We start from the raw sequence: 27,556 nt of genomic DNA, 5'->3' as shown, positions 1-27,556 counted from the left end.
TGCTCAGAGATAGATCTGATAGACCTAAACAACGAGTTTCAAAACCTGAAGAAAGGGAACATGAGTGTTGATGAGTATGCCACCGCATTCACTGAGAAGATGAAGCTATTTCCCTACTTGGTGCCTACTAAACTTTCCAAGATAGATAGGTTTGCTAACAGACTGCCTACAGACTTTGGCCCAACGGTCAAAATGGCAGCTACTTTGAAAACAATCATTAGAGCAACTTAGAATATAGAGACCCATATAATAGAAAGGGGTCTAGAAAAAGATAAGTCAGGAGAAAAGATGAAGTTTGAAGGATCTTCAAGGCCCTACAAGGAGAGTAAATCCTCGAAGTTTGGAGGAGGAGGAAGAGGCGAAGCAAGATGGTGTGATAAGTGCGAGAAGAAACACTTAGGAAAATGTGGCGTAGTGGTGACTTGTTTCAAGTGTGGAAAACATGGTCATTATACCAATAAATGTACATTCAACAAAAGGTTATGTTATGAATATAATGAGGAAGGGAACTTCATGCAAGACTGCCCAAAGATAGAAGGGGCTACAAGGCCAAATATGCTGCCAAAACCAAAAGCAAGAGCTTTCCACATGATCCTCGACGAAGCAGAGAACAACGCAAGAAATCAAGGATGAGGAATTCATACCCGAAGATCGAGTTAGGAAGTAGCCAATGGGATAGATCATATGATGTAGCCTATTTGAGGTATAGTCTAGGGTGAACTTGAACACCTATGTAATCGTTTCAAGAAATAATAAAACCTTCGTTTTCTATCTGGTGTGTTAAACTGTTATATATGATTTTCTTGTAATGTGACTTGGAAAACTGTGAGACAATACTTGGGACGAGTATAAGTAGGTGTGAATGGTAGTAGAGGCTTATACTACCGGAAGCACAGAACTCACACTTGGATTAGGGAAAGTCACAAGGTTTCCAAGAAGCTAGTAATTGATTTTGTTTTATTCGAGTATGTCGTTACCATTGTTTCGGTAATGATTAAGAAGATGATTGTTATTCCGAGCCTAGTGGTCATATCGAATTTAGTCCGACTACGATAAGTATGTTACGTGGTTCAGAGAACCAAGTTTGATGTAGCATCTGACTTATGCCGGAAGATTAAAATAAAAGATAATCAAAACGATTGGTAGAGGTATCGCGATAGTTTCTTGTAGCTAGAAATTCTACCTTTTAAGATGAGATTAGAACGTGAAGGAAAGTTTAGTCTGTTTTGGAAGACTCCAAGAGACCTGAGTCTAAGCATTGCAACATACGATGATATGTCATTAGAAAATGACACATCGTTCCATTTTTGTAATAAAAGAACTTATCTTAAGTTCGTATCGAGTGATGATTGAGATTCTTACTCGAAGGTCATAATTTGGAGTCTAACGTGAGATAGGGATCAAGTGCAAGATCAAGCACCGCCAGTAGTCAAGGAGTCCAAGAGTTAGATACTCATTCGAAGAAATAAGGAAGTTACGATTATTACCTAGTATGAAGAGATAACATATGGAATCATTATACTGCCATGTCTTGTTGATGATTCTGGGACGTAATCATCCTAAGGGGGAGATAATTGTAACGCCCGTAGATCCAGGCTAGTCAATTTAGAGATAATAGGGGTCGAAAATGACTTTTTGACAAAATACTATTTAGAATAAATAATCTTAACCAAGTTGTAGAATATGTCTCAAGGGTTCCATACATATAAAGAACACCAAAATCCGAGTTATAACGAAGAAGTTATGGCCCGTCGAAGTTTTTCAGCAAAACCGGCACGACACCGGGAGACGTAAATAGTGAATTTACGATGGAGGAATTTTTAGCCTTAGTGATTTAAACAAAATTTATAGTATACTTTAAACTGAGAACATAGAAAAAAAGAACGCCCAAATCTAACTTCGTATGAGGAAGTTATGAATTTTCTAAAATTTGGCATAGCAGTGCACGACCCGAAACTCGAATTTTAGATCAAGCGGTTTTTGGCCTACGCGGCCTAAATGAGATTCGAAGATCTCATTAATAAGAACCCAATGGTAAAAATACAGACGGAAACGGAGTCCGTATGAAGGAGTTACGAGTTCTTCGCTGTCATTTAACATCCTAATGTACTTCTACTGTTACATTTAACATCGGTGGAGAATTAGCCGATGGAGTATAAATGAAAGTTGTGGATTTTGTTTTCAACTACACGTGGAAAAAAATAACGTAAAAAATGGAGCTCGTATGCGAAAGTTACGGGGTTTACAATTCAACACGGTGCTGCTGCAAAAGGGGTGACGTGGTGCAATGTGAGCCACACACGTGTCACCACCAGAATGCTGACATCTGGCCATGAAGTCGATGAGTTGGAGCCCAAATCGACAAGTTGAGCTTCCAGACCCCCAAAAAATATAGGTGCTAGGTTTCCTTCATTCTCCACACCATCCAACTTCACTTTCTCTTACTAGCCTCCCTTACGCCCCTTAAAGTCTAAGTAAACCCCCTAGCACCCGAAAGAAGCCCCGAGGCTCCCGGATCACCTGAAGGCTCCAAAGAGAAGAGCCTCCGGTTCAGAAACTCTGCCCCGGCAATGCTCGGTTTTAAAGGAAACCCGCTGTAAGTGAGCTATACATATCCTATCTTTAGTATAACTTATGTTTCAATATAGTAAAGTTATTAGGAACTTATAATAAGTATTTAGACTATTAGTATGAGTTATATAAGTGTCGTTATAATGTATTTTTAACCATTCGTGGTACGGGGGTTCCGGTTTGGAGGGTCGCTTGGGTTGCTGGATTCAGAAGTGCTTTTATGCATAAATGATCCTGCCCTCTGGTATTCCATGTCTGGCCTCGTCTATATATAGTGGGTGAAAATTATTGTGTTAATGCTTATATAATAATAATAATAGCTAGACTATTAATTAGTCGTGGTTAACGTCAGAATAAAACCCTAGTGATATTGATACTAGCTACGTTTTGATTAGGAAATTGTTTTAAGAGTAACGAAGTGTTGTTCGAGTGTCGAGTCACCACCTTACCAAGTGAGTGCATGGTCTCTTTCATCTTACACATAGATATGAAGTATTTTATATAAACTACATGCTTTGTGTGCATATTATCTGTATACTTCCTATCTATGCTGGATGAACGATTTTATACAAATTTTATATGATCTAAACTGTCTATGTATTTATATCTACATAATATGTTGGGTAAAACATGGGTAGATGAAACATGAGTTGGATGATAAGTTGAGAGGTGATATAAACCATGAGGTAAGGGTGAGAGGTGGATGATGTGAGAAGCCTTGTTCCCAAATGTTGGCCCCGTCATGTAGCAGAATATGGATAACAACCACGGACTATTCTAGAGAGTCCAGTGGAGCACTAGCAGACTCGCAACCTGTAGGTGTTGTGAACGATGTGTTCACCGGTGTACTCTAAAAACCCATTGACATGTATTGTGTGTGGACTCTCTAAAACGATACTGTCAATAAACGAGATAACCTTAGCAGTTGTGCTCGAAGGACAACACTGGCAGCTGCGCCTTATATGGAATGTCACAATTCTGGTAGCTGCACCTAAGTGATAGAACTAGCAGTGGTGCTTGACAGCTGTGTCATTGATAATGATGGACTTCGTACCTATTCCTTAGGATAATCCTTAGGAATGAATGAATGAGAAATAGCTTATTCTTAGGGTAGATCCTTAAGAGTAAAAAGATAATGGGGATGGGTAATTGGGTTAACTGTTTGATGATTAAACATAATAATTATATTATTGTGGGTTGAAAACTCTAAGTTCTCACCAGGTTTCCCAACCTGACCCACTCAGTTTATTTATATCACAGGTGTTTATATGAAGTCACATTACACTGAGAGATTAAGGAGATATAAATCACTAGTGATAATGAATGTAAGTTCTGTTTATGCTTATATTTTTGTATTAACGATGAAATCCCAAATGTTTTAAATTTAATAAAAATACTTTTTTTCGGAAATGCTTTCATAACGTATTTATCATGTTTTACTGGGAATAAATTCCGTAACATTTTTATTAAAAGAGGTACTCTGATTTTTATAAAGCATAAACAAAATCAGTCTTTACTGGTCGTGAAATGGGGATGTCACATTATCAATTTATGAATTACTATTCATTGATCAATCACAAGTGAAACACCAAATTGATAATGAATAGAAATTGGACTATGAATGATAATAGTTACTTTCATATGATCAAGACATCAAGTTAAGCAACTAAGCATACATTGGGATTAATTATGTTCTCTAGAATAGTTAAAGTTACTAACTTTAATTACTTTATCTATGAAGCGATTAATCCTAGATCTAATTAATTAATGATCATAAACAATTAGGAGACAAAATCATGCGATTCGAATAGTCAACTATCACACAGAATCTGATTAATAACCAATATAAACTAGAACTAAAACATGCTAGGATTTAAATATCAAACACAAGTAAAATCAATATAAGGCATTCAATAATCGAAATCAACAAAATTCATCTTCACCAAACATAAGTATAAGGTTTCTTACCTCTCATGGTAGCAGAAAAACACACAATCCAAGCAATTAAAACTAGACATAAGTTTCGTTAGCAAACCGAATGGATCTATGTAGAAATCTTCTAAATCTTCTTGAAATCTTGATCTCCACTTGATTCTTGATCTTATTCTGAGTTTCTAGATGTTTTTAATCGCAATTCTCCTCAGAAAACCGGTTGGAAATCTCTCCATTCGACCTAATAATCAGATATTTATAATTTACATAAAATTGGTCACCACGACGTGGTCTACAGCCACCACGTTGTGGTATTTGTTGAAATCCCGTACTCTTCAGGTCATTGTTAATGATCGGAAATCTTTCATTCTCCATGTCGTGGTGGAAAATCACCATGTCGTGGTCTTCTATATTCAAGTCTTTTTTTCTTCATTCCTGCTCTAGCTCATCCATTCCTGCTTCCAGCTTCTCATTTGCTTCCTTTATGTCCCAAGCATGTCTTTTCTACTATAAAACAGATTACAAACATAATAAGCACCTTTTGTTCCAAATTAAGCATAATTATAGCTAAAATTATTAAGATAATGTATGAAATTGATGACTAAATATGCACATATCAAAATATCTCACACTCTTCTTTTGTTTGTCCCCAAGAAAAACTAATTTTATTATTATCAATATCGCACAAGACAATCCATTTTAAACTTCTCCATTACATCAAGACTGCAATGCATGTATTTGTGTATACTTCCTATAAACCTCCTCAATCCTAAGTACTTACAATCCTCATACACATTACCCCGCTTATGTTGAACAACATTCATTCTATGCATCCCTCCGAATATATCCCCCCAAAAAATTTCTTAGTCTCAAGGTATTTTTGGTTAAGCTCCTAAGCATACATATGATATAATAACCTAGAAAGAAAAATTACAAAATAATTTGGAAAATTTCCTTATTCTTGAGTCTTCAACTTTAAGTCTTCAAATTTAGGATTTTTTGAACTTTTATTCATAATATTTCTTGATCTTCATAACATTGTAGACTCTTATTCAATCAAACTTTTGCAAGTTTTTTCATTTTTTATATTTTTTTCTTTTTTCACAACTTTTCACTTTTTTTTTCTCTTTTTTTTTCACTCAAAACTAAAAATCCTAAAAATAAAAACATATGATTAAGCAAAGGAACTTAACTTCAACCCTTATTGGTTAGAGGTATTAGCCTAAAGTAAAATGACTACATATTATGTCCCTCAAACAAAGCAAGTTCATGTTTTTGTTCCATGATTTCACTAGGATAGGGACATCACAAATACACTAGAACATATGTTGGCTCAAATAAACATAGAAACTCGCATCGGATCGTCCCACACAACACTAACAAGCTAGATCTCAACACAACAATTTTTAACAATATTCCAATTTTTATATTATTATTACAAATCTTTCTAATAACTTTTTCATCCTGGTCTTTTTTTCAATTTTTGTCACTCAACTCTTCAACTTAAGCCTTGGGTGTAGTGAACACGATCACCTCAAATAACATAGGAATCAAGGCTCTTAGTTTAGATCATTTGACATTTGCATCATGAGGCTTCTCCCATACTTTTAGCAATTATTCCGTTATCTTTCCCATCTCTTCTAGCTCACTAACATGTTCTTCTTCCAAATTATTCATCCTTAGCACTTCATCTCTTGGCATGTTATACCTTACTTTGGGATTCGTTTAAAAAGTAATTTCTTCTTCTTCTTCTACACGGAGTGTGAGCTTTGAGTAATGAATGTCAACAAGGGATCTTGCAGTACTAAAAAATGGTCTTCAAAAAATTATAGGAAGGTCTTCGTCTTCCTTCATATCTAATACCACAAAGTCAACTAGAAAAATAAATTTCCCCACTTTCACCAACTGTGACAACTGTCAGTCTAAGTCAAACAAAGTAATCAAGTCAAACAAGTCAACTCTGCTAAAATTAGGATTTTAGGATGAGCACAATGTTTCCTAATATTTCTAACGTACAACTTACAAGTGGTAAGACAAAGTACGTTATTTTCATCAATTAGGGAATAAAAATCCTATTTAGGATTTACGACGCAGAATTCAATAATTCAAGTATATATTATTTTGGCAAAAAAATATTATTCATAACATGATATACTAATTACTTTGATGATTATTAGGTTCATAATAATTTGAATTTTTATAATTCAAACTAAGTAATTGTATATTATTATACCACACTTTTTATAAAGAATGTCATCATTTTATAAAAATTAAACAACTTTTATAAATTACCTAGAATTTTAAAATAATATGAAGAATTGACCTAGTGACATGATTGTTACATCTTTTCCCAACATAAAACATTAATGAACATGTATCAAGACCATTACCCAAAATATAACAATGCAAACATCACCTCACCCACCCCTTACCCCTACCCACTTAACCACCCTACCTCCCCCATAAATTCCGTTTACCTCTCCCTCCCTCTCTCTTCATCTTCATATCTCACTTCATCTTCTTCATTCCTCCATAATACTCTCAAGAACAAGTTCAAGTCTTCCAAAGATCTATCCCTCCAAGTTGGTTCCTAGGATTTTTGGTAAGTATTCCTTGTTAATCTAGTGTTTTTATACACATTCATACTAGTTTTGTTACATTTACACACATTTTTATGTGTTATTATCCATAGGATAATACCATCTTTAAGAGTTTCTCAACCAACTTCAAGTGTTCTAAGCTTGAGGATCTTCATCTTCATCTTTTTATCCACTAAGAAATCCACTCAAGGTGAGTTCATACCCCTTCATTTTCGAGTTTTTCCAAGTTTTAGGGGGGGGGGGGGGAATACAGGTAAACAAATCCTTTTTGGATGGTTTAAAGGCTTTGAAAACTAAAAATACAAGTTACGTCACTAAACGATATCTATGCTTAAAAGTCAACTTTTTATAGAAAATTTGTGGTCTGTTCACGGACTGTTTTGACCATCTTAAACTTAATATTTTTCAAAACTGTTCAATATGCGAATATTTCAAGTTTATACCTTTCTAAGGACTACTTGAATGCATTCATACGATGTTTCTACAGTTTATGGAGATTTTTACAAAACTGTCTATCATTTCAGAAATGATTTCGGACTAGTGTCTGAAGATGAAGATTTTCACACTGGCTTGAGACGACTAAGAATTATAATACAAATTATGAACAAAACAGACTGATTTTCTAAACTTTCAGAGTTTACGGATCCAAATTTCAGCCTACAATGATTTTTGTATTACTTTTCTATAAACATGGACAGATCAGTTAAAAACTAGAAATTGTCTTTGTCATACTAAATGTTTCATACTTGTGCTTATACTTAAGTTTATATGTTATAACCTTTAAAAAATATAGACATGATTAACTTACATGTGTTTATATATTAGATTATATAAATGGGCTTGACAAAACATTCGCAATAAACTATAACTTCAACACACTTTATGTACACTAGTTAATACAGGATTGCGAGCCACTCCTTCGTTGTACTAAACATGGTACCCGTTAAAATCCTTAATTACAACCATAGTCTCCTGGAGGGAGAGTGTGAGTTTGTGTATAGATTTATATGGGATTGACAACCCCGCACCTCGGCTGTTTTCTACAGTCTGACCCATAAGTCTAGGGTGACAAACGTCATAAATTTCCGACTCCTGAAGAACGTTGTGCATGCCATTAGTCATATTATCATGGTTATAATGAATGCTCATAATAAGCATTAAGTAATATTTATGTAATGATATATTTTCAAACTGTCTTAAAGGGGTATTCACTCTATGACTACATAGTAATATGTCAGGTTTATATTAAAATTTATGTCTGATAGATAGTGGAATGTATGATTTCCGCCTTACTTCATGTTTCTTGTTTGGTTGTGGGCTTAGGGCAGATTCACCTGTAACGCCCATAGATCCGGGCTAGTCAATTTAGAGACGATAAACATCGAAAATGACATTTTGATAGAAGAGTGTTTAGAATAAATTATCTTAACCAAGTTGTAGTATATGTCACAAGGTTACCGTACGTATAGAGAATGCTGAAATCGAAGTTATAACGAAGAAGTTATGACCTGTCGAAGTTTCGTGACATAACCGATACGAAACTGCGTGACGTAAATAGTGAATTTACGATAGAGCGATATTTAGCCTTAGTGATCCAAACGAAAGTCGTAGAATACGTTAAACTGCGAGTGTGGATAAAAAGAACGTATAAATCTGCATTCATATGAGGAAGTTATGATTTTTGGAAGTTTCGACTTAGCGGTATGCAGCCCAAAGTTCGAATATGAGATCGAGTGGTTTCTAGCCATAACAATCTAAACGAGAATCAAAGATCTCATCGATAATAGTCCAACAGTAAAAAGACAGACGAATACAAATGTCAGATTAAGAAGTCATGAATTTCTAACGGAGTTTTCCTGTCCCGGCCTACTAAAAATAATATAATAAAAATAAATTCAAAATTTGCCAACGAGGTCTAAAGGAGAGTTGTAGAGCATGATCTCACCTACGCGTGGATATAAAGAAAGTCAAAAACGGAGATCGTATGAGAGAGTTATGATTTTCTGAAGTTCGAGACACGCATCCCAAAGGAGGAACACCCCGCGTTCGTAAGGGGAACGCCCCACGTTCATCACTAGGCCTCGGATTGGCCATGTCGCCCTCTAGTCGCTTAGCCATCACTTTCGAAGCTCGGTAAGCAATGATGCACTGGAACGCGTTGCGTTCGTAGGCCAGCCTCACCTTATAAATAGAATGTGAGGCCAACCAAAGTTTGCAAATTTCTTTCCTTTCACCTCCCTTAAACTTTCATTTACTTTGCATGTTATACCCTCAAAGCCCCGGTGTCATCCCGATACCCGAAGCAAGTCCCGACTCTCTAAAGATCTCGAGAAACAGAGTTGTCGAGTCAAAGCTCTACCCGCAAGAAGCCCGGTGCGTGAAGATATCCCGGTTTCACCGGAGAATTACTACTCGAAGAGCTGTAGTGCTGTCCGAGCATTGTCTAATCAACTGAGTGTATAGTCCCTTTCATAAACACGATTTTAATACAAGTATTGGTTGAATGTATTACATCTATGTTATGAGTGAGTGTGTAGTCACTTTCTTCTAACACATAAATATGAAGTATTTGCTATGAAAAACATGTTATGTGTTTATATATTTTTGTTTATTTGAGATGAGTGTGGAATGTATGTTTTATATAGTTTTTAAATTAGTTAAATTGTATATGTATTTTATATCTACAAATATGTTGGGTAGAAAAGGGGTAGATGAGATAGTTGGTGTGTGATAAAAGATGAGTTGGATAATGAGATAAAAGGTGATAGATCTTGAGGTGAGGGTGACAGGTGAAAAAGGAGTGAAACCTTTACCCAAACGATGGCCCCCGTCATTCAGCAAAGTAAGGATGACAACCACGGATGATTCTAGACAATCCAGTGGAACACTAGTAGGCTCGCAACTTGTAAGTGTTGTGAACTTGATGTTCACCGGTGTACTCTAAAAACCCATTGACACGCATTGTGAGAGGGGTCTCGCTAACGATACTGTCAATAAATGAGATAAACTTGTTATTAATCTGGGAGTATGGATTAAGACATAGTTAATTGTCCCTAGTCCGAGAGCATGGATTAGGCACAGTTTTAGATCCGGGAGTATGGATTAGATCAGGAGATTAGTTTTAGATCCGGTAGTATGGATCAGATCAAGAGGTTAGTTTTAGACCCGTGAGTAGGGATCAGGTAAAGAGGAAAATTTTGATAAGAAAGTTTAGATCGTGTCATTGTGAGGATAGACGGGGTGGGATAAGAGTTGTTTTATATAGTGAAATTGTATAAGTTTGTGATTTCTAATATATATATATATATATATATATATATATATATATATATATATATATATATATATATATATATATATATATATATATGATATAACTTTGTGGGTTGAAAACCCTATACGCTCACCAAGCTCCCAAGCCTGACCCACTCTGTTTTCTTTGTATTACAGGTTATGGCACGAGAGCATAAGTTGGTTGGCATAATGAGAGATTTTGGATTATAGGCCAGTGGTTATAAATAACTGTTGTAAGGTCGATTTTGTTTTGTTTATGCTTTTGGTCTATATCGATCATGACATCTTGAATCTTTTTAATGAAATACATTTCTACAGAAAATTATTTGATAAATCTTCATCATATTTTGGGAACAAATTCCGTAACACTTTTAATCAAAGGATTACTCTGATTTTATAAAACAGATCATAAACAAATCAGTATTTTCTGGCCGTCAATTTGGGGTTTTCACAGTTGGTATCATAGCATTAGTTTAAGCGAACTAGGAATTTATAGGAAATTTCTAGACTTAAACTTAGAATGTTAAGTAATGATCGTGAGGAGTATGTATAAAATATGTTAGGTAGTACACCTAAATTAACACAAGCACTAGTATATTTTAAGAATGATGCCTAAAATGCTTTTATGTGCTAAATGTTATATGTTTGCCATATATGATGTTATTTGTTTAGATCTATGGTCTGTTTCCGACCGGATCAGGAAACCTTAGAACTAGCATCTAACATTTTGGAGTGATAAGGATGATTTGAATATCTATCATGAATGACAATCTAAATTCATCCTATTCGGTGTATAGATAAAAAATGGCAAGAACCAGAAGTGGATTTGGGAACGTGAACATAAATCAACCACATGTGGTTTAGCAAGCACCTGTTGTAGCAGCAACACCTAAGCCAATAACGATGGCCAGAATGCAGATGATGATTGAGATGATGTTGGATCGTCAGATGGAGGAGACAAGGCATTTGCTTCAGCAGAATCATGAAGAACTTACCATGCCTGTTGAACAGCCCGAAGTGAATGAACAGAAATCGGAAGGAGGAAATTCCAGTCGATCTGTTGGTCAAACTGAACTGCTTATGGTTAGGAGGATTAACCAAGGTGATGGAGTCGAAAGAAATGAATGAAAGTACAAGGACTTTATGACTTGCAAGTTGTCAACTTTCACTGGGAAAGAAGATCCTATCAGAGTTATGGATTGGATCTCGGAAATGGAACTAGCATTCATGACATGTGGTTGCAAGGGCAAGTTACAAACCATATTTGCAGTGCGTTAGTTCAGAGGTGGCGTTGTTCGCTGGTAGAACACTCTGGGGAAGAACCTAAACCCTAATGAGCCACTACAACTGACTTGGGTGGAGTTCTTGATGCAATTCAAGCGCAAGTTCTGCTCGACCCAAGATCTGCTAGAGTTGGAGAACAAATTTCTGATATTGAAGAAATACAGCATATCAGTTGATGAATACACTAATGCCTTCACAGACAAGATGGATTTTGCTTTGCACATCATCCTAGAAAAGCTGACAAAAATTCACAGGTACTCAAAGGGACTTCCATGGGAGTATGCGGTGCCAGTACATCAGGCACTTACTCTATAGGCAGCTATCTGGGATGCCAAGTCTATTGAAGATATGATTAAGGGAAGGACCGCCAGCAAGTTTGAAGTTAGCAAGAAAAGAAAGTTTGAAGGATCCTCAAGGTCCGATGAGAAGAGAAAATTTTCGAAGAAGTTCGAAGAAGAAGCACAATGGTGTGATAAGTGCAAGAGGAAGCACATTGAGAGATGCTCTAAAGAAATGACCTACTTCAAATGGAGGAAGAATGGTCATTATGCCAGAGAATGCACAAACAAAAGAGAAGCCTGCTTTAAGTGTGGTGAAGAAGGAAACTTCAAGCAAAACTGCCCAAGAAGGGAAGAGGTAACAAAGCCAAATGTGCTGCCAAAGCGAAAGGAAAGAGCATTTCAAATGATCCTTGGTGAAGCATATGACAATGCAAGGAATCAGGAATAAGGATTTTATATCTAAAGATCATGTTATAAAATAGCGATGTGAATAGTAACATGTGGTGTAGCCTATTAGAGGCATAATATAGGGTGAACTTGAACCTTTGTGTAATGGTTTCAAGAATTAATATAAACTCTAGTTTTGTTATCTGATATGTTGCGTGATTGCATGAATTATGTATGGTGACTTGATCGACCGCGGTAGAATACTTGGGAAGAGTATGAGTAGGTGTGAATAGTAGTAGAGATTTATACTATTGGAAGCATAGGACTCACGCTTGGATCAGGGAAAGTCACAAGGTTACCAAGAAGCTAGTGATTGATTCCGTTTTTATTCAAGGATGTCGTTACCATTGTTTCGGTAATGACTAAGAAGATGATTGATATTCTGACCCTAGTGGTCATATCAAATAGAGTCCGAGTACGATGAGTTTGTTATGTGGTTCAGATAACAAAGTTCGATGTAACATCTTACTTAAGTTAGAAGATTGAAATAATTGCGATCAATAGCATCGCACTCGTTGTTAAAGAAGCTTGTAGCTAGAAATTCTACATGCTAAAATGTGATTATATCACATTAGAATATGAAGGAAGGTATAATCTATTCTGGAATTTGACTCTAAGAGACTTGAGTCTAAGCGTTGCATCATACGATGAGGGGTCATTAGAACACGACCCATCGGTCTATTACAATAGATAAAGGAAAGTACTTATCCTAAGAAGAAGAAGGAGTCCTCAATAAGGATTTATTTTGTAACTCGTAGGTTATGATTGAAAGTCCAACATAGTAAGAAGAACAGGTGCAAGATTGAGCATCGCTTGCAGTCAAGAAGTCCAAGAGTTAGATACTCATTCGAAGAAACATAAAAGTTACGATTATTACCTAGGATGAAAAGATATAACGTATGGAATCATTATACAAGTCCTATTTTCATTGATGGTTCCGAGACGTAATCATCCTAAGCCGGGGGGGGGGGGGGGGAGATAATTGTAACGGCCGTAGATCTGGGCTAGTCAATTTAGAGACGATAAGCATCAAAAATAACTTTTTGATAGAAGGGTGTTTAGAATAAATAATCTTAACCAAGTTGTAGTGTATGTCACATGGTTACGGTACATATAAAGAACGCTAAAATCCGAGTTATAACGATGAAGTTATGACCTGTCGAACTTTCATGACAGAACCGGTACGAAACTGTGTGACGTAAATAGTGAATTTACGATAGAGTGATATTTTGCCTTAGTGATCTAAACGAAAGTCGTAGAATATGTTAAACCGAGAGAGTGCATATATAAAAAGAACATCAAAATCTGACTTCGTATGGGGAAGTTATGATTTTTCGAAGTTTCAACTTATCGGTATGCAGCCCAAAGTTCAAATATGAGATCGAGTGGTTTCTAGCCGAAACAATCAAAATGAGAATCGAAGATATCATCGATAGTATTCCAATGGTAAAAAGAAAGAATAAAATGGACGTTAGATGAAGAAGTTATGAATTTGTAACAGAGTTTTACTGTCCCGGCCTACTAAAAATAATATAATAAAAATAAATTCAAATTTTTTTGACGGAGTCTAAACGAGAGTTTAGAGCATAGTCTCACCTATGCGTGGATATAAAGAACGTCGAAAACGAAGATCGTATGCGAGAGTTATGATTTTATGCAGTTTGAGGCACACATCCCAAAGGAGGAACGCCCCGCGTTCGGAACGGGAACGCGCCGCATTCATTACTAGGCCTCGGATTGGCCATGTCACCCTCTAGTCATATAGCCATCACTTCCGAAGCTCGGTAAGCAATGACGCACTGGAACGTGCTGCATTCGTCCAAGGAACGAGTTGCGTACGGAGGCCAGCCTCACCCTATAAATAGAATGTTAGGCCAGCCGAATTTGTTTGCTAATTTCCATCCTTACCCCCCCTCCCCCCCTTAAAATTTCTTTTACTTGGCAAGTTATACCCCCGAAGCCCTGATATCATCCCGATACCTAAAGCAAGTCCCGACACTCCGAAGATCCTGAGAAAAAGAGTTTTCGAGCCGAAGCTCTGCCTGTGAGAAGCCCGGTGTGTGAAGATATACCGGTTTCACCAAAGAATTACTACTCGAAGAGCTGTAGTGCTGTCTGAGCATCATCTAATCAAGTGAGTGTATAGTTCCTTTCATAAACACGATTTTATTACAAGTATTGGTTGAATGTATTACATCTATGTTATGAGTGAGTGTATAGTCACTTTCTTCTAACACATAAATATGAAGTATTTGCTATGAAAAACGTGTTATGTGTTTATATATTGTTGTTTATTTGAGATGAGTGTGGAATGGATATTTAATATAGTTTTTAACTTACTTAAAGTGTATATGCATTTTATATCTACAAATATGTTGGGTAGAACAGGGGTAGATGAGATAGTTGGTGTGTGATAAAAGATGAGTTGGATAATGAGATTAGAGGTGATATAAATCTTGAGGTGAGGGTGACAGGTGAAAAATGAGTGAAACATTTACCCAAACAAGGCACCCATCATTCAGCAGAGTAGCGATGACAACCACGGACTATTCTAGACAGTCCAGTGGAACACTAGCAGGCTCGTAACTTGTAGGTGTTGTGAACTTGATGTTCACCGGTGTACTCTAAAAACCCATTGACACGTATTGAGAGAGGGTTCTCGAAAACGATACTTTCAATAAACGAGATAAACTTGTTATTAATCCGGGAGTAAGGATTAAGACATAGTTAATTCTCCCTAGTCCGGGAGTATGGATTGGGCACAGTTTTAGATCTGGGAGTATAGATTAGATCAGGAGACTAGTTTTAGATTCGGGATTATGGATCAGATCAAGAGGTTAGTTTTAGAATCGTGAGTAGGGATCAGGTAAAGAGGAAAATTTTGATACGAGAGTTTAGATCGTATCATTGTGAGGATCGACAGGGTGGGATAAAAGTTGTTTTATATGGTGAAATTGTATAAGTTTGTGAGTTCTAATATATATACATATATGACATAACATTGTGGGTTGAAAACCCTATATGCTCACCAAGCTCCCAAGCCTGACCCACTCAGTTTTCTTTGTATTACAGGTTATGGCACGAGAGCATAACTTGGTTGGCATAACGAGAGATTTTGGATTATTGGCCAGTGGTTATAAATAACTGTTTTAAGGTCTATTTTGATTTGTTTATGCTTTTGGTATGTATCGATCATGACATCCTAATTTTTTTCTAATGAAATACATTTCTATGGAAATGCTTTGATAAATCTTTATCATATTTTGGGAACAAATTCCGCAACACTTTTAATCAAATGATTACTCTAATTTTATAAAACAAAGCATAATCAAATCAGTTTTTTCTGGTCGTGGATTTGGGGATGTCACATCACCCATTCGACCTCCTATTCGACCTTGATTTTATATAACTCGTATGTACAGAGTGATCATAGGAGGGTATCAACATCACATCTGGTTACAGTGCAAATACGTCTTCAACTAATTTTACTTATGAATAAAAATAGGTATCATTAAACTAAGTATGACAATAATAACTTATACTTTTCGGTCTTGGAACGTTAAAACTATAATTCGGTTTTATGGAAAATATAGGATTTTCTAGGAATAAACATCATTATTTTACTAGTAAACAGTTTACAATTCAACTTTCTGGAAACAAATACGATTACTTACTCTTAGGTTAGGAACCATAGTAGGAACCAATATGGGTCACATTTCTTTTATGAAATCAAAGTGTTACATTATATTCTTTAAGCATAAGAAACATATATATTTTGGTCTTAAGGCCTAAGACTACATTCCATTTTATTGAGAAAGTACAGGATTTTATGAAGGAACACACAAACATTTTCAAGGAACATGAACTTATTTTCTATCACAAAATGCTTATGAACTCACCAACATTCAATGTTAATGTTTTTCAAAATCACTTGTATTCTCAGGAAACTAGTAGACAGGTACACACACAGGTGTTGAAAAGATGGAGCATAGAAGCTTCAAGTCTTTCTTTTGATTTTTTCTTTTGGTGTCAAACATTTTGTAAATCGAGTACAATATAAATACTATATTTTTAATACAATGGTTGTTGTTGCTTTGATTACTATTATATAACTGTTGTGATACTGTACATGACGTCCTCCGCCCCCGAACATTTTCTGATGTTCTGGTTTGGGGGTGTGACAGATTGGTATCAGAGCATTGTTTATAGTGAACTAAGTATATCAACCCATAAAAGGTATACAACTATAAACACAATGGGACTAAAACACTCTGAACAACAGTTATACTTTTAAAATATATTAATATTTTTATAGAAGTATACATACCTACACACACACACACACACACATATATATATATATATATATATACACACACACTCACACTAGAATAAGTATCACAAGAAGAAGAATACAAAAGTATTTAGATGTTGGACACTACAATCAAACCTAGACAGATATGTAATCATATATGGGATAAATATAGTCTGATCAACTATATTTATTTGAGATACGACCAACATGTGTTTGGGAGTGAGGGTAGTGTTGCAACAAGTCTAAAACTTACCAACTTTATTTACAAGGGAGCACTAGAACCAAGCATAAAGTTTAAAACACTATATGAGTATTTTATGATACTCTACAATAACAACAAATCTAAAAACTTATAATTTTCCAATACCAAGAAGATCTAGAATCAAACCTATAATTAAAATACTATAGGAGTATTTTAGGCACTATAGCTAACTTATGTGAAAGTTTTAAAACACCCTTACTGGTAGGCCTATAATTGCGAAGTGTATACTCCCAGGTTTGTGTATGGTGGAGATTTTATAGACTTAGAATTTGTGATCTTCGCTCTACTTCCTGTTCCTTGTTTGGTTGTGGTCTTAGAGTAGGACCACTTATTCAAAGGTCCATTCGATCTTGGTTATATACAACTTGTATACACTGCGTGATTGTAGGAGGACCCGGTAAGGATCACCCCATAAAAAAAGAATTGTTTTATTTAAATCTCATAGATTCTTTAGACACTCCCATTCTCGCACAAATGACACACCTAGACATCGCAAAAAGCCAACAGAGAAGTTGAGGCAGAACCAGAAGGAGTACAGGAGGAGGATTCTAAGAGGGAAACAGATAGAGAGAAACGCTCGCAAGATATGTGAGGTGGCGGAGCACTATATGCGTCACACTAATAACTAAGAAACTAATATAACTTAGTTAGTCAGTGATTACACTACTCACACTATGTGATAGGTTTATAATGCCTTTCTTCACAACTAATAACTGCGAATTAAGTCACAGAATTTCAATGAGGTTAGGTCACTATTAAAAATTCATAAGTTTATTTTTACATACACTTCTATTATGAATTCTTTACGAAAACAATTTCAGAGCATGATACTCACAAAAATACGACCAGCTAGTTCTTATGACATTCGATTTATAACCACTACCAATACCTTACCGACCTTTCATCTTTAAACTCTATGGCAGAAAGATGTCGCCTCGTAGATATAGCAGACGTAGCAGCAACACAACAACAAATCCACCACCACCGCCACCACCATAGTACGATCTTGATGTCTTTCAGGCTGCTATAATAGCCACAATTACGCCTCCATGACTCAAATCCAAGTAAGTGGTACCAATGGGATGGGTAGTGGTGCTAACAATTCGAACCACGGAGAAAGCCACGGACACCCAAGGGGGTGTTCGTACAAAAGCTTCATGAACTGTAAACCCAAATGCTTTAATGGAAGCGGAGGAGTCATTGCTCTAATGTAATAGTTTGAGAAACATAGTCGATTTTTGAAATATGTGCATGCCTAGAAGGGAGAAAAGTGAAGTTTGTAGCATGTACCTTCTCTGACAGGTCCCTTAAATGGTGGAATTTCCATGTCAAGTCACTGACCCTTGTCATGGCTAACTCAAACGACCGGGAGAACTTAAAAGCCATGATAAGGGAAGAGTACTACCTGAGAGGCAAAGTACAAAAACTGGAACAAGAGCACTGGAATTTGACGATGAAAGACTCTAACATCGCTGCTTACACGGCCAGATTCCGTGACCTAGCTATTCTGTGTTCTGGAATGGTCACTTCGGAAAGTAAGAAAGTGGAGAAATACATCTAGGGAGTAAATCCCTCGATCCAAGGGAACGTAATAGCTACCAACCCACTTACTTTTGAAAGTTCCAAGCTTTCTGGCACAGACACTTGTGGATCATGGAGTCCGCCAAGGTGTAATGGCCTTCATTCTTGAGCCAACAAAAGGGGGCGACCATAAGTGAAATTTGGGAAGTAAGAAAAAGGGACAACCAACTCAAGAGCCCTCGAAGAAATAATAGATTGTTGTTGTTCATCCTGCCACAACACGTTCCACCCCAACACCGGTAAGACAATATGCTAAGATTCGCCCAAAATGCAAAAAGTACGGTTTTCATCACTATGGAGCCTGCCGAGAGTTACACTTCAGGAATTGCAATAGGAAGGGGCACACTGCCCATTTCTATAGGGCACCAACACAACCAATCTCCCAGGTCCCCGAAATTGGAATAAGACAGACCTGTTACGGGTGTGGCCAACCTGGACACTTCAGGAGGGATTGTCCAATAACAAGGAACTCTGGTGGGGATGGAAGAGTGTTGATGATCACCGCAGGAACTCTGGTGAGGATGGAAGAATGATGATGAACAATGGTACATTTTCCCAATAAAGATATCTAAAGCTTTAGTAAATAATTATAAATTACTCTCTCATCCGAACGAAACATATCATTCATATAAAAACTATGGGTCCTTGCAGGTGAGCTATGATAACTTAGTGTATACATTAGGGTCATATATAATTGAGATTTTAAAGGCTTAGAGTGCGTGATTCTGCCTTATTCCGTGCTCCTTGTCTGGTTGTGGATTTAGGGCAGAGTCACTCAGTCGACAGTCTTATCAATCTTAATTATACATGACCTGTATACACCAAGCGACTATAGAGGGACCTAGTAAGGATCATATTATGAAATTTCATCACTAATAATTGGAGCACTCATATGGCTAGTACTCGCTAAGTGCGGTACAAAATGTTTGTAGTAGTAATAACAAGGATAAAACCATAGGCACTGAAAACATACATGTAGAAGGCACTATCTCTCTAAACACTTTTTCCTAATCGGCTTAACACCTATTACTATAAGAAACTCTGACATCATCATTCGACACAGATTGGCTTGATCCTCTCCATACCAATTTCATGCGCTATGAAGAGATCCTCCGCCTTACACGACTGATTAATAAAACTCATTCAATCTATAATGACAAACCTTCGAATCATCTCTTACAATTGGACCGATAAGTACCCATGAAAAAGGTACCACGCTCTTTTCTAGCCATAAAAGAATTAGGAAACAATAAGCAAAAAGACTTCAAAGGAATTTCAAAGATTTATAACCTCCCTGATGTTCCCGAAACCCTTTTGGAAATATCACCCATGTGTCAAGTTGAGTTCGGAATCAAATCGACTCTTGGATCCATTCCCATAGTCAAATCCCCAATGCCAATTAGTACCAACGTGAACACAGGAATTGTCCGGTTGATGGAACGACCTATTAAGTAAGGAAATTTTCAGACTGAGCCTCTAAACTCAGAGAGCACCCGTCCGATTTTTAAGGAGGAAGGGCAAATTGTTCATAAGACCATAGACTACCAAGAGCCAAACAAACCCATCAACAAGGAGAACCATTCCTATTTCGACTCGACGACCCATTTGACCAACTTTGAAGGAACAAGAAAAGGTCGACATACCCCTAGTTCAGAACTCCATAAGAAGGAACTCCCAAGACAACCTGAGACTCGTAGGGCCAGCCGCACCACACACAACCTTAACCTTAAAGACCATAGTGTTGGTATCAAGGTCTAACGACACTACCTTTAGGGTGTCAAGTACAAAAACATCATTATACCATTCGAGATCCTCGCCAAGGTCGGTCCGGTAGTCTATAGACTTCTTTTACCACAAGAACTCATAGTCACACATCCCACTTTCCACATAACCAACCCTAATAAGTGCCTAATCGCCGAAGATCTTGTAATCTCACTCGACGAAATCCAAGTAAACAAGAACATACACCCCAAAGAGGAACATGTCAGAATCATGGGCATGGAAACCAAAAGAGCGAGGTCAAATACCAATAGTGAACGTCCCTTGGAACGCCAAGCGGGAGGCTGAATTCACTTGCCAATGGATTAACCAAATGAAACAGAAATACCCCCATATTTTCTCTTGCTTGTAAGAACTTACTCAAAGTGAGAATTTTGGGATGAAATTCCTTCTAACGGGGGGATGATGTGACAATTATCAGTACTGGGTCAAACAAAGTCAACAAGTCAAACAAGTCAACTTGGCTAGAATTAGGGTTTTAGGATAAGCGCAACATTTCCTAATATTTCTAACATACAACTTACAAGTGTTATGACAAATTACGTTATTTTCATCAATTAGAAAATAAAAATCCTATTTAGGATTTACAACGCAGAATTCAATAATTCAAGTATATATTAATTTGGCAAAAAATAATATTCATAACACGATATACTAATTACTTTGATGATTATGAGGTTCTTAAGTAAATTTGAATTTTTATGATTCAAATTAAGTAATTATACATTATTATACCACACTTTTTATAAAGAATATCATTCTTTTATAAAAATTACCCCGCTTTTATAAATTACCTAGATTTTTATAAAAATAAGAAGAGTTGGCTTAGTGACATGATTGTTACATCTTTTCCCAACATAAAACATTAACCAACATGTATCATGACCATTACCCAACATATAACAATGCAAACATCACCTTACCCCACCCCTTACCCACCTACCCACCCCACCACCCTACCTTCCCCAGAAATTTCGTTCACCTCTCCCCCCTTTCTCATCATCTTCATCTCACTTCATCTTCTTCATTCCTCCATAATACGTTCAAGAACAAGTTCAAGTCTTCCAAAGATCCATCCCTCCAAGTTGGTTCCTAGGATTTTTGGTAAGTATCCCTTGTTCATCTAGTGTTTTTATACACATTCATACTAGTTTTGTTACATTTACACACATTTATATGTGTTATTACCAGAGGATAATACCATCTTCAGGAGTTTCTCAACCATCTTCAAGTGTTCTAAGCTTGAGGATCTTCATCTTCATCTTTTTATCCACTAAGAAATCCACTCAAGGTGAGTTCATACCCCTTCATTTTCGAGTTTTTCCAAGTTTTAGGGGGGGGGGGTAATACAAGTATATGTGTTATTATCCATAGGGCAATACCATTTTCAAGTGTTCTTCAACCATCTTCAGTGTTCTAAGCTTGAGGATGTTCATATTCATCTCTTTATCCACTAAGAAATCCAGTCAAGGTGAGTTCATACCCCTTCATTTTAAAGTTTTTTCAAGTTTTAGGCAGGGATACAAGTAAAAAAAATCCTTTTTGAACGATCTAAAGGCTTTGCAAACTAAAAATACAAGTTATGTCACTAAAACATATCTAAGCTTAAAAATCAGCTTTTTACAGAAAAGTTGTGGTCTATTCACAGACTGTTTTGACCATCTTAAATTTAATATTTTTCAAAACTGTTCAATATGTGAATATTTCAGGTTTATACCTTTCTAATGACTACTCGAACGCATTCATACGATGTTTCTACAACTTATGGAGATTTTTACAAAACTGTGTATCATTTCATAAATGATTTCGGACTAGTTTGAGACCACTAAAAATTATAATAAAAATTATGAACAAATTCGACTCATTTTCTAAACTCTCATAGTTTATGAATCCAAATTTTGGCTTACAATGATTTTTGTATAATGTTTCTAAAAACATGGACAGAAAAGTCAAAAATTAGAAATTGTCTTTGTCATACTAAATGTTTCATAATTGTGCTTAGATGTAAGTTTATATGTTATAACCTTTAAAACATCTACACATGATTAAATTACATGTGTTCATATATTTGATTATATAAATGGACTTGACCAAACATTCAGAATAATGTATAAGTTCAACACACTTTATGTACACTAGTTAATACTTGATTGTGAGCCACTTCTTCATTGTACCAAACATGGTACCCGTTAAAATCCTGAATTATAACCAGATTCTCCTTGATAGAGAGCGTGAGTTTGTGTATAAGATCTATACAAGATTTACAACCCCGCACCTCAGTTGTTCGCTACAGTTAGACCCGCAGGTCTAGGGTGACAAACGTCATAACTTTCTGACGCCTACAGAACGTCGTGCAGGACATTAGTCATATTATCATGGTTATAATGAACGCACACAATAAGCATTAACTAAATATTTACGTAATGATATATTTTCAAACACTCTTAAAGGGGTATTCACTCTGTGGTTACTTAGTGTATACGTCAGGGTTATATAAAATTTTATGACCGGTAGATAGTGGAATGTATGATTTTCGCCTTACTTCTTGTTCCTTGTTTGGTTGTTGGTTTAGCGCAGATTCACCCATTCGACTGCCTGTTCGACCTTGATTTTATATAACTTGTATGTACATAGTGATCATAGGAGGGTATCAACATCACATCTGGTTACAGTTCAAACACGTCTTCAGCTAATTTTACGTATGAATAAAACTACGTATCATTAAACTAAGTATAGCAATTATACTTATACATTTCGGTCTTGGAACATTTAAGACTACAATTTGGTTTTATGGAAAATATAAGATTTTCTAGGAATAAACATCATTATTTTACTAGTAAACAGTTTACAACTCAATTTTTTGGAAATAAATATGATTACTTACTCTTAGGTTAGGAACCATAGTAGGAACCAACATGGGTCACATTTATTTTATGAAATCACAACCTTACATTATATTCATTAAGCATAATAAACATATATATATTTTAGCCTTAAGACCTAAGACTACATTCCATTTTATTTAGAAAGTATAAGATTTTCTGAAGGAACACACAATGATTTTCAAGGAACAAGAACTTATTTTCTAAAACAAAATGCTTATGAACTCACCAACATTCAACGTTGACATTTTTCAAAATCAATTGTATTTTTAGGAAACTAGTAGACAGGTACATGCATAGGTTTCGAGAAGACGAAGCATAGTAGCTTCAAGTCTTTGTTTTGCTTTTTTCTTTTGGAGTCAAGCATTTTGTAAATCGAGTAGAATGTAAACCCTATATTATTAATAAAATGATTGTTTTTTCTTTGATTACTATTATACAATTGTTGTGATATTGTACATGACGTCCTCCGCCCCCGAACGTTTTCTGCTGTTTCAGTTTAGGGTTGTGACACCAACAAATCTCCAATGATTCCTAGTGGGTTAGTGATCGAGTGATTTTCCATTCGTAGTGTCATTTGTGTATTTTGGAGCCTTGGTAAACCAGTCTTCTTGTAGAAAGAATATGTCATAAGATTGGTGCTTGCCCCGAATCGGCTAAAACGTTTATAGAAATAAAATTGCCAAACTCACAAGTTAAAGTTAATTGGCCTGAATCTCCCATTTTGATTGGCAATCCATTGATGATTGCATCTGAACATAACTCGTTTAACTTGATGGTTGATGGTTTGTCCAACTCCTTTTGATTAATTATCACATCCTTGGCAAACTTAGGAAGCTTGGCCATGGATTGGAGAAATGGAGAGTTAATTGAGAGGGATAACACTTACACCATGAACTTCTTTTGTTCCGACTCCATATTATGTTTGAGGGCTTGAGACGGGAATGGTAATGGAGCCTGATACAAATTTAGGGTAGGAAATTTTGACTCGCCAATGGCCACGACGTGGTAAGGTTACCACGACGTGGTGAAACAACAGAACATGACTCATATTTTGCATTTTTAGCATCAAGCTTCTCTTCTTCCAAATACGAATCAGGTTGTATAGTAGTTGTTTCATGGATCATAAAGGGCTCAGAATGAACTTCTTCTTTAATGAAAATCTCCATTACATGAGTTTGTGATTTCGAGTCAAGATTTCTAGGTGGTAACCTCTTGTTAACAAGTGTTGTTAGTTGCCCAAGTTGAGTCTTTATGTTCTTGATGGAAGCTTAATGGTTCCTCACATTAGCATGAATAGCATCATGCCTTTTTTATGAGGCTTCGATAAATCGATTAAGTATTGACTCTAAATCTAATTTCTTCTTGGTTGGTGGTTATTTTTGATAAAACCTCGACTAGTTTATATATACTTCTCTTCCTTTTGCTTCTTGTACTCTTCATATGGAACTCACTCCTTTTTTCAGCATTCTCCAATCATCACTAGAGTAAAAATCTTGTGCTTTCCAATTTCCATTCTCATCTATATCACAATCCTTGGTCAAGTGATACCTGGTACAATTTCACATCCAAATCTAATGGCATGTATAGATTGATCCAATTCTAGCATTCATCTATTCATATTCGCGTCAGTGCTTTACAAATTAGTCAATTAACTCTTTGATGCTATTCAGTTCTTTTTTTGTCATAGGTTCTTGAGACTCAATAAGTTGACTTGTTGTAACATTCACCCCATCAGAGAAAATAGAGACTTCTTGTTGGACATTTATGTTATGTTGAGGAAAATTTATCATAAGGCTCTTATATCTCTCCCAAGTTTTATATATGGATTCTCCATCTTCTTGTTGAAAGTTGGATATCTTCTTCTTGAGTTTAGATATCTTGGAGGGAGGACTAAATTGATTAATAAACACTTCTCAAAGGTTATATTAAGCCCTTATAGTTTCAAGAGTTAGCGACTTCAACCATATCTTTGCATCGCCAACAAGTGTCACAAGAAGCATTGTTAATAATATTGCATCTTTTGAATCATTTGGAATATTGAAATAATTAGCAATGTACAAGACTTAATCTATATACTTGAAAGCTCTTCATAATCTTTCCCAGAAAAAGGTATGCCCTTGAACATTGATAGTATGCATTCCTTAAGCTCAAAACCACTTTCAGCTGGAATCTCGGGTGTCACAAGACCTGGACCGTTGTTTTTACACAACCTTTTCTTGTACACCCCCATCGTCATTCTCTTCATATCCGCCATCTCTTCAACTTCAACTTCTCTTTTTATTTCGTCTTCCTCATATTCGCTCTTTGTCCCTACCTCGTAACAAATGCCTTTGGCGTTAGGAGTTCTTTCAAAACTCTCAAACTTGTCAACGTGAAAAGTGCTACTAAAACAAAACAAAATAAAATGTGTACAACAAAAAAAAATACTAAACTAATAATCAACTAAGAAGTAACCGTGATGTGATAATAATAACCACAACGTGGTTGATTCTCATAAAGAAAATTAAATTACAAGTAACGCAGAAAGGTAAATTTTGCAGTTTTTACCCTACAACAAGGATCGGGTAAAATAAATTAAACTATAAATCAAATAAGTCGATCATTAGCAACGGAACCAAAAAATTTGATGTGCACAAAAGCACCTACTTGTTTAAAATTTATATCCTAACTAACTTAACGAACTATTCACCTATAGGAAGTGTACCTAGTCAGATTATAGAATAGCTTGGGTAAGTTGGTTGTTGAACATAGGGAATGGAATTTAATTATTTAATACAACTACTTCTAATTAAACTAAGAAACAAACTTTAAAGATAGGGTTTTTTTATTGATTTTTCAAGATGATAAGAACTTTACTAAGCAATGCAGCAAACAAAACAAATTTACTTCAAGATTAAAATAGTACTTCTTCTTAGATCTGATTTCACCTTCATCTTAAGGTTGATTTCTAGTAAATAAATATATTGATTGCCAATTTGTTAACTAGCTATTATGATCAAATATACAAACTTATCAATTTATAAATTATCATGCTATGATTAGGCACAAGTTAAACACCAAATCGATAATGAACACAAATTGGACTATGAGTGATAGTCGTTACTTTTCTATGATCAAGTTAAGCAACCAATCACAAATGACGATTAATTATGATCTCTAGCACAATTAAAGTTACTAGCTTTAATTACTTTATCTAAGAAGCGATTAATCCTAGATCTAATTATTTAATTATCATAAACAATTAGGAGAAAAAATCATGTGATTAGAATGATCAACCATCATAGAAAATCTTATTAATAAGCAATATAAACTAGAAAACATGCTAGGGTTTAAATATCAAACACAAGTAAAATCAATACAAAACATTCAATAATCAAAATCAGCACAATATGTTCAGGTTTATCTTCACTAAACGAAAGTATGTGGTTTTTAGCCTCTCATGGTAGCAAAGAAACACACACAATCCAATCAATTAAAACTAGACATAAGTTTATTTAGCAAACCTAATGGATCAATGTAGAAATATTCTAAATCTTCTTGAAATCTTGATCTTCACTTGATTCTTGATCTTCTTCTGAGTTTCTAGAGCTTTTTAAACACAATTCTCCTCAGAAAACCAATTGGAAGTCTCTCTATTCGACCTAATAATCGGATATTTATAATTTCCATAAAACGGGTCACTACGACATGGTCGACAGCCACCACATTGTGGTCTTTGTTGAACTCCCGTATTCTCCAGGTCATTGTTAATGTTCATGAATCTTCTATTCACCATGTCGTTGTGGATGATCACCGCGCCATGGTCTTTTATCTTCAAGTCGTCTTTTTCTTCATTCCTTCTCTAGCTCATCTATTCCTGCTTTCAGCTCCTCGTTTGCTTCCTTTTTGTCCCAAGCATATCTTTGCTACTATAAAAAAAGATATCAAACATAATAAGCACCTTTTTTTAAAAATTAAGCGTAATTGTAGCTATAAGTTTTAAGATAATGTATGAAATGTATGACTAAAGATGCACATATAATCACTTAATAGTATAAAAACATGCTTGAAGCATGGAAGGCCATTTGGTTCTATGGATAAGAACCCACGAAAAAGAAGAGGATTAGAAAATACACTAGAACATGAGAAAAGTGTTCATGGAGAAATACGAAATATCAAAATTCCCCTAAGAAAGGAAGATGTTGCACTAAATTATGGTCGAACAAATAGGATATGTGCCCAAAATTAAACTAATAATAAAAGTGTAATATTTTCATATTCAGTTGCATGTGATATCATGAACGATGATCCCAAACCATAATCGATCATTGAATGTCAAAGAAGAA

At 35.7% G+C, this 27,556-nt stretch overlaps 1 non-coding gene across 1 annotated transcript; it reads left to right on the top strand.

The window, feature by feature from the left end:
• Positions 1-24,995: 24,995 nt before the first annotated feature.
• On the top strand, positions 24,996-25,102 carry LOC144999064 (small nucleolar RNA R71). The gene has a single exon (XR_013660589.1). It is a non-coding gene; the product is annotated as a small nucleolar RNA R71 (small nucleolar RNA).
• The last annotated feature ends 2,454 nt before the right edge of the window (positions 25,103-27,556 follow it).

The sequence above is a fragment of the Lactuca saligna genome, chromosome 5 (assembly GCF_052625555.1).
Source record: "Lactuca saligna cultivar CGN05327 chromosome 5, ASM5262555v1, whole genome shotgun sequence".
Lineage (NCBI taxonomy): Eukaryota > Viridiplantae > Streptophyta > Magnoliopsida > Asterales > Asteraceae > Lactuca > Lactuca saligna.
This window is presented reverse-complemented; position numbering and strand designations above follow the sequence as displayed.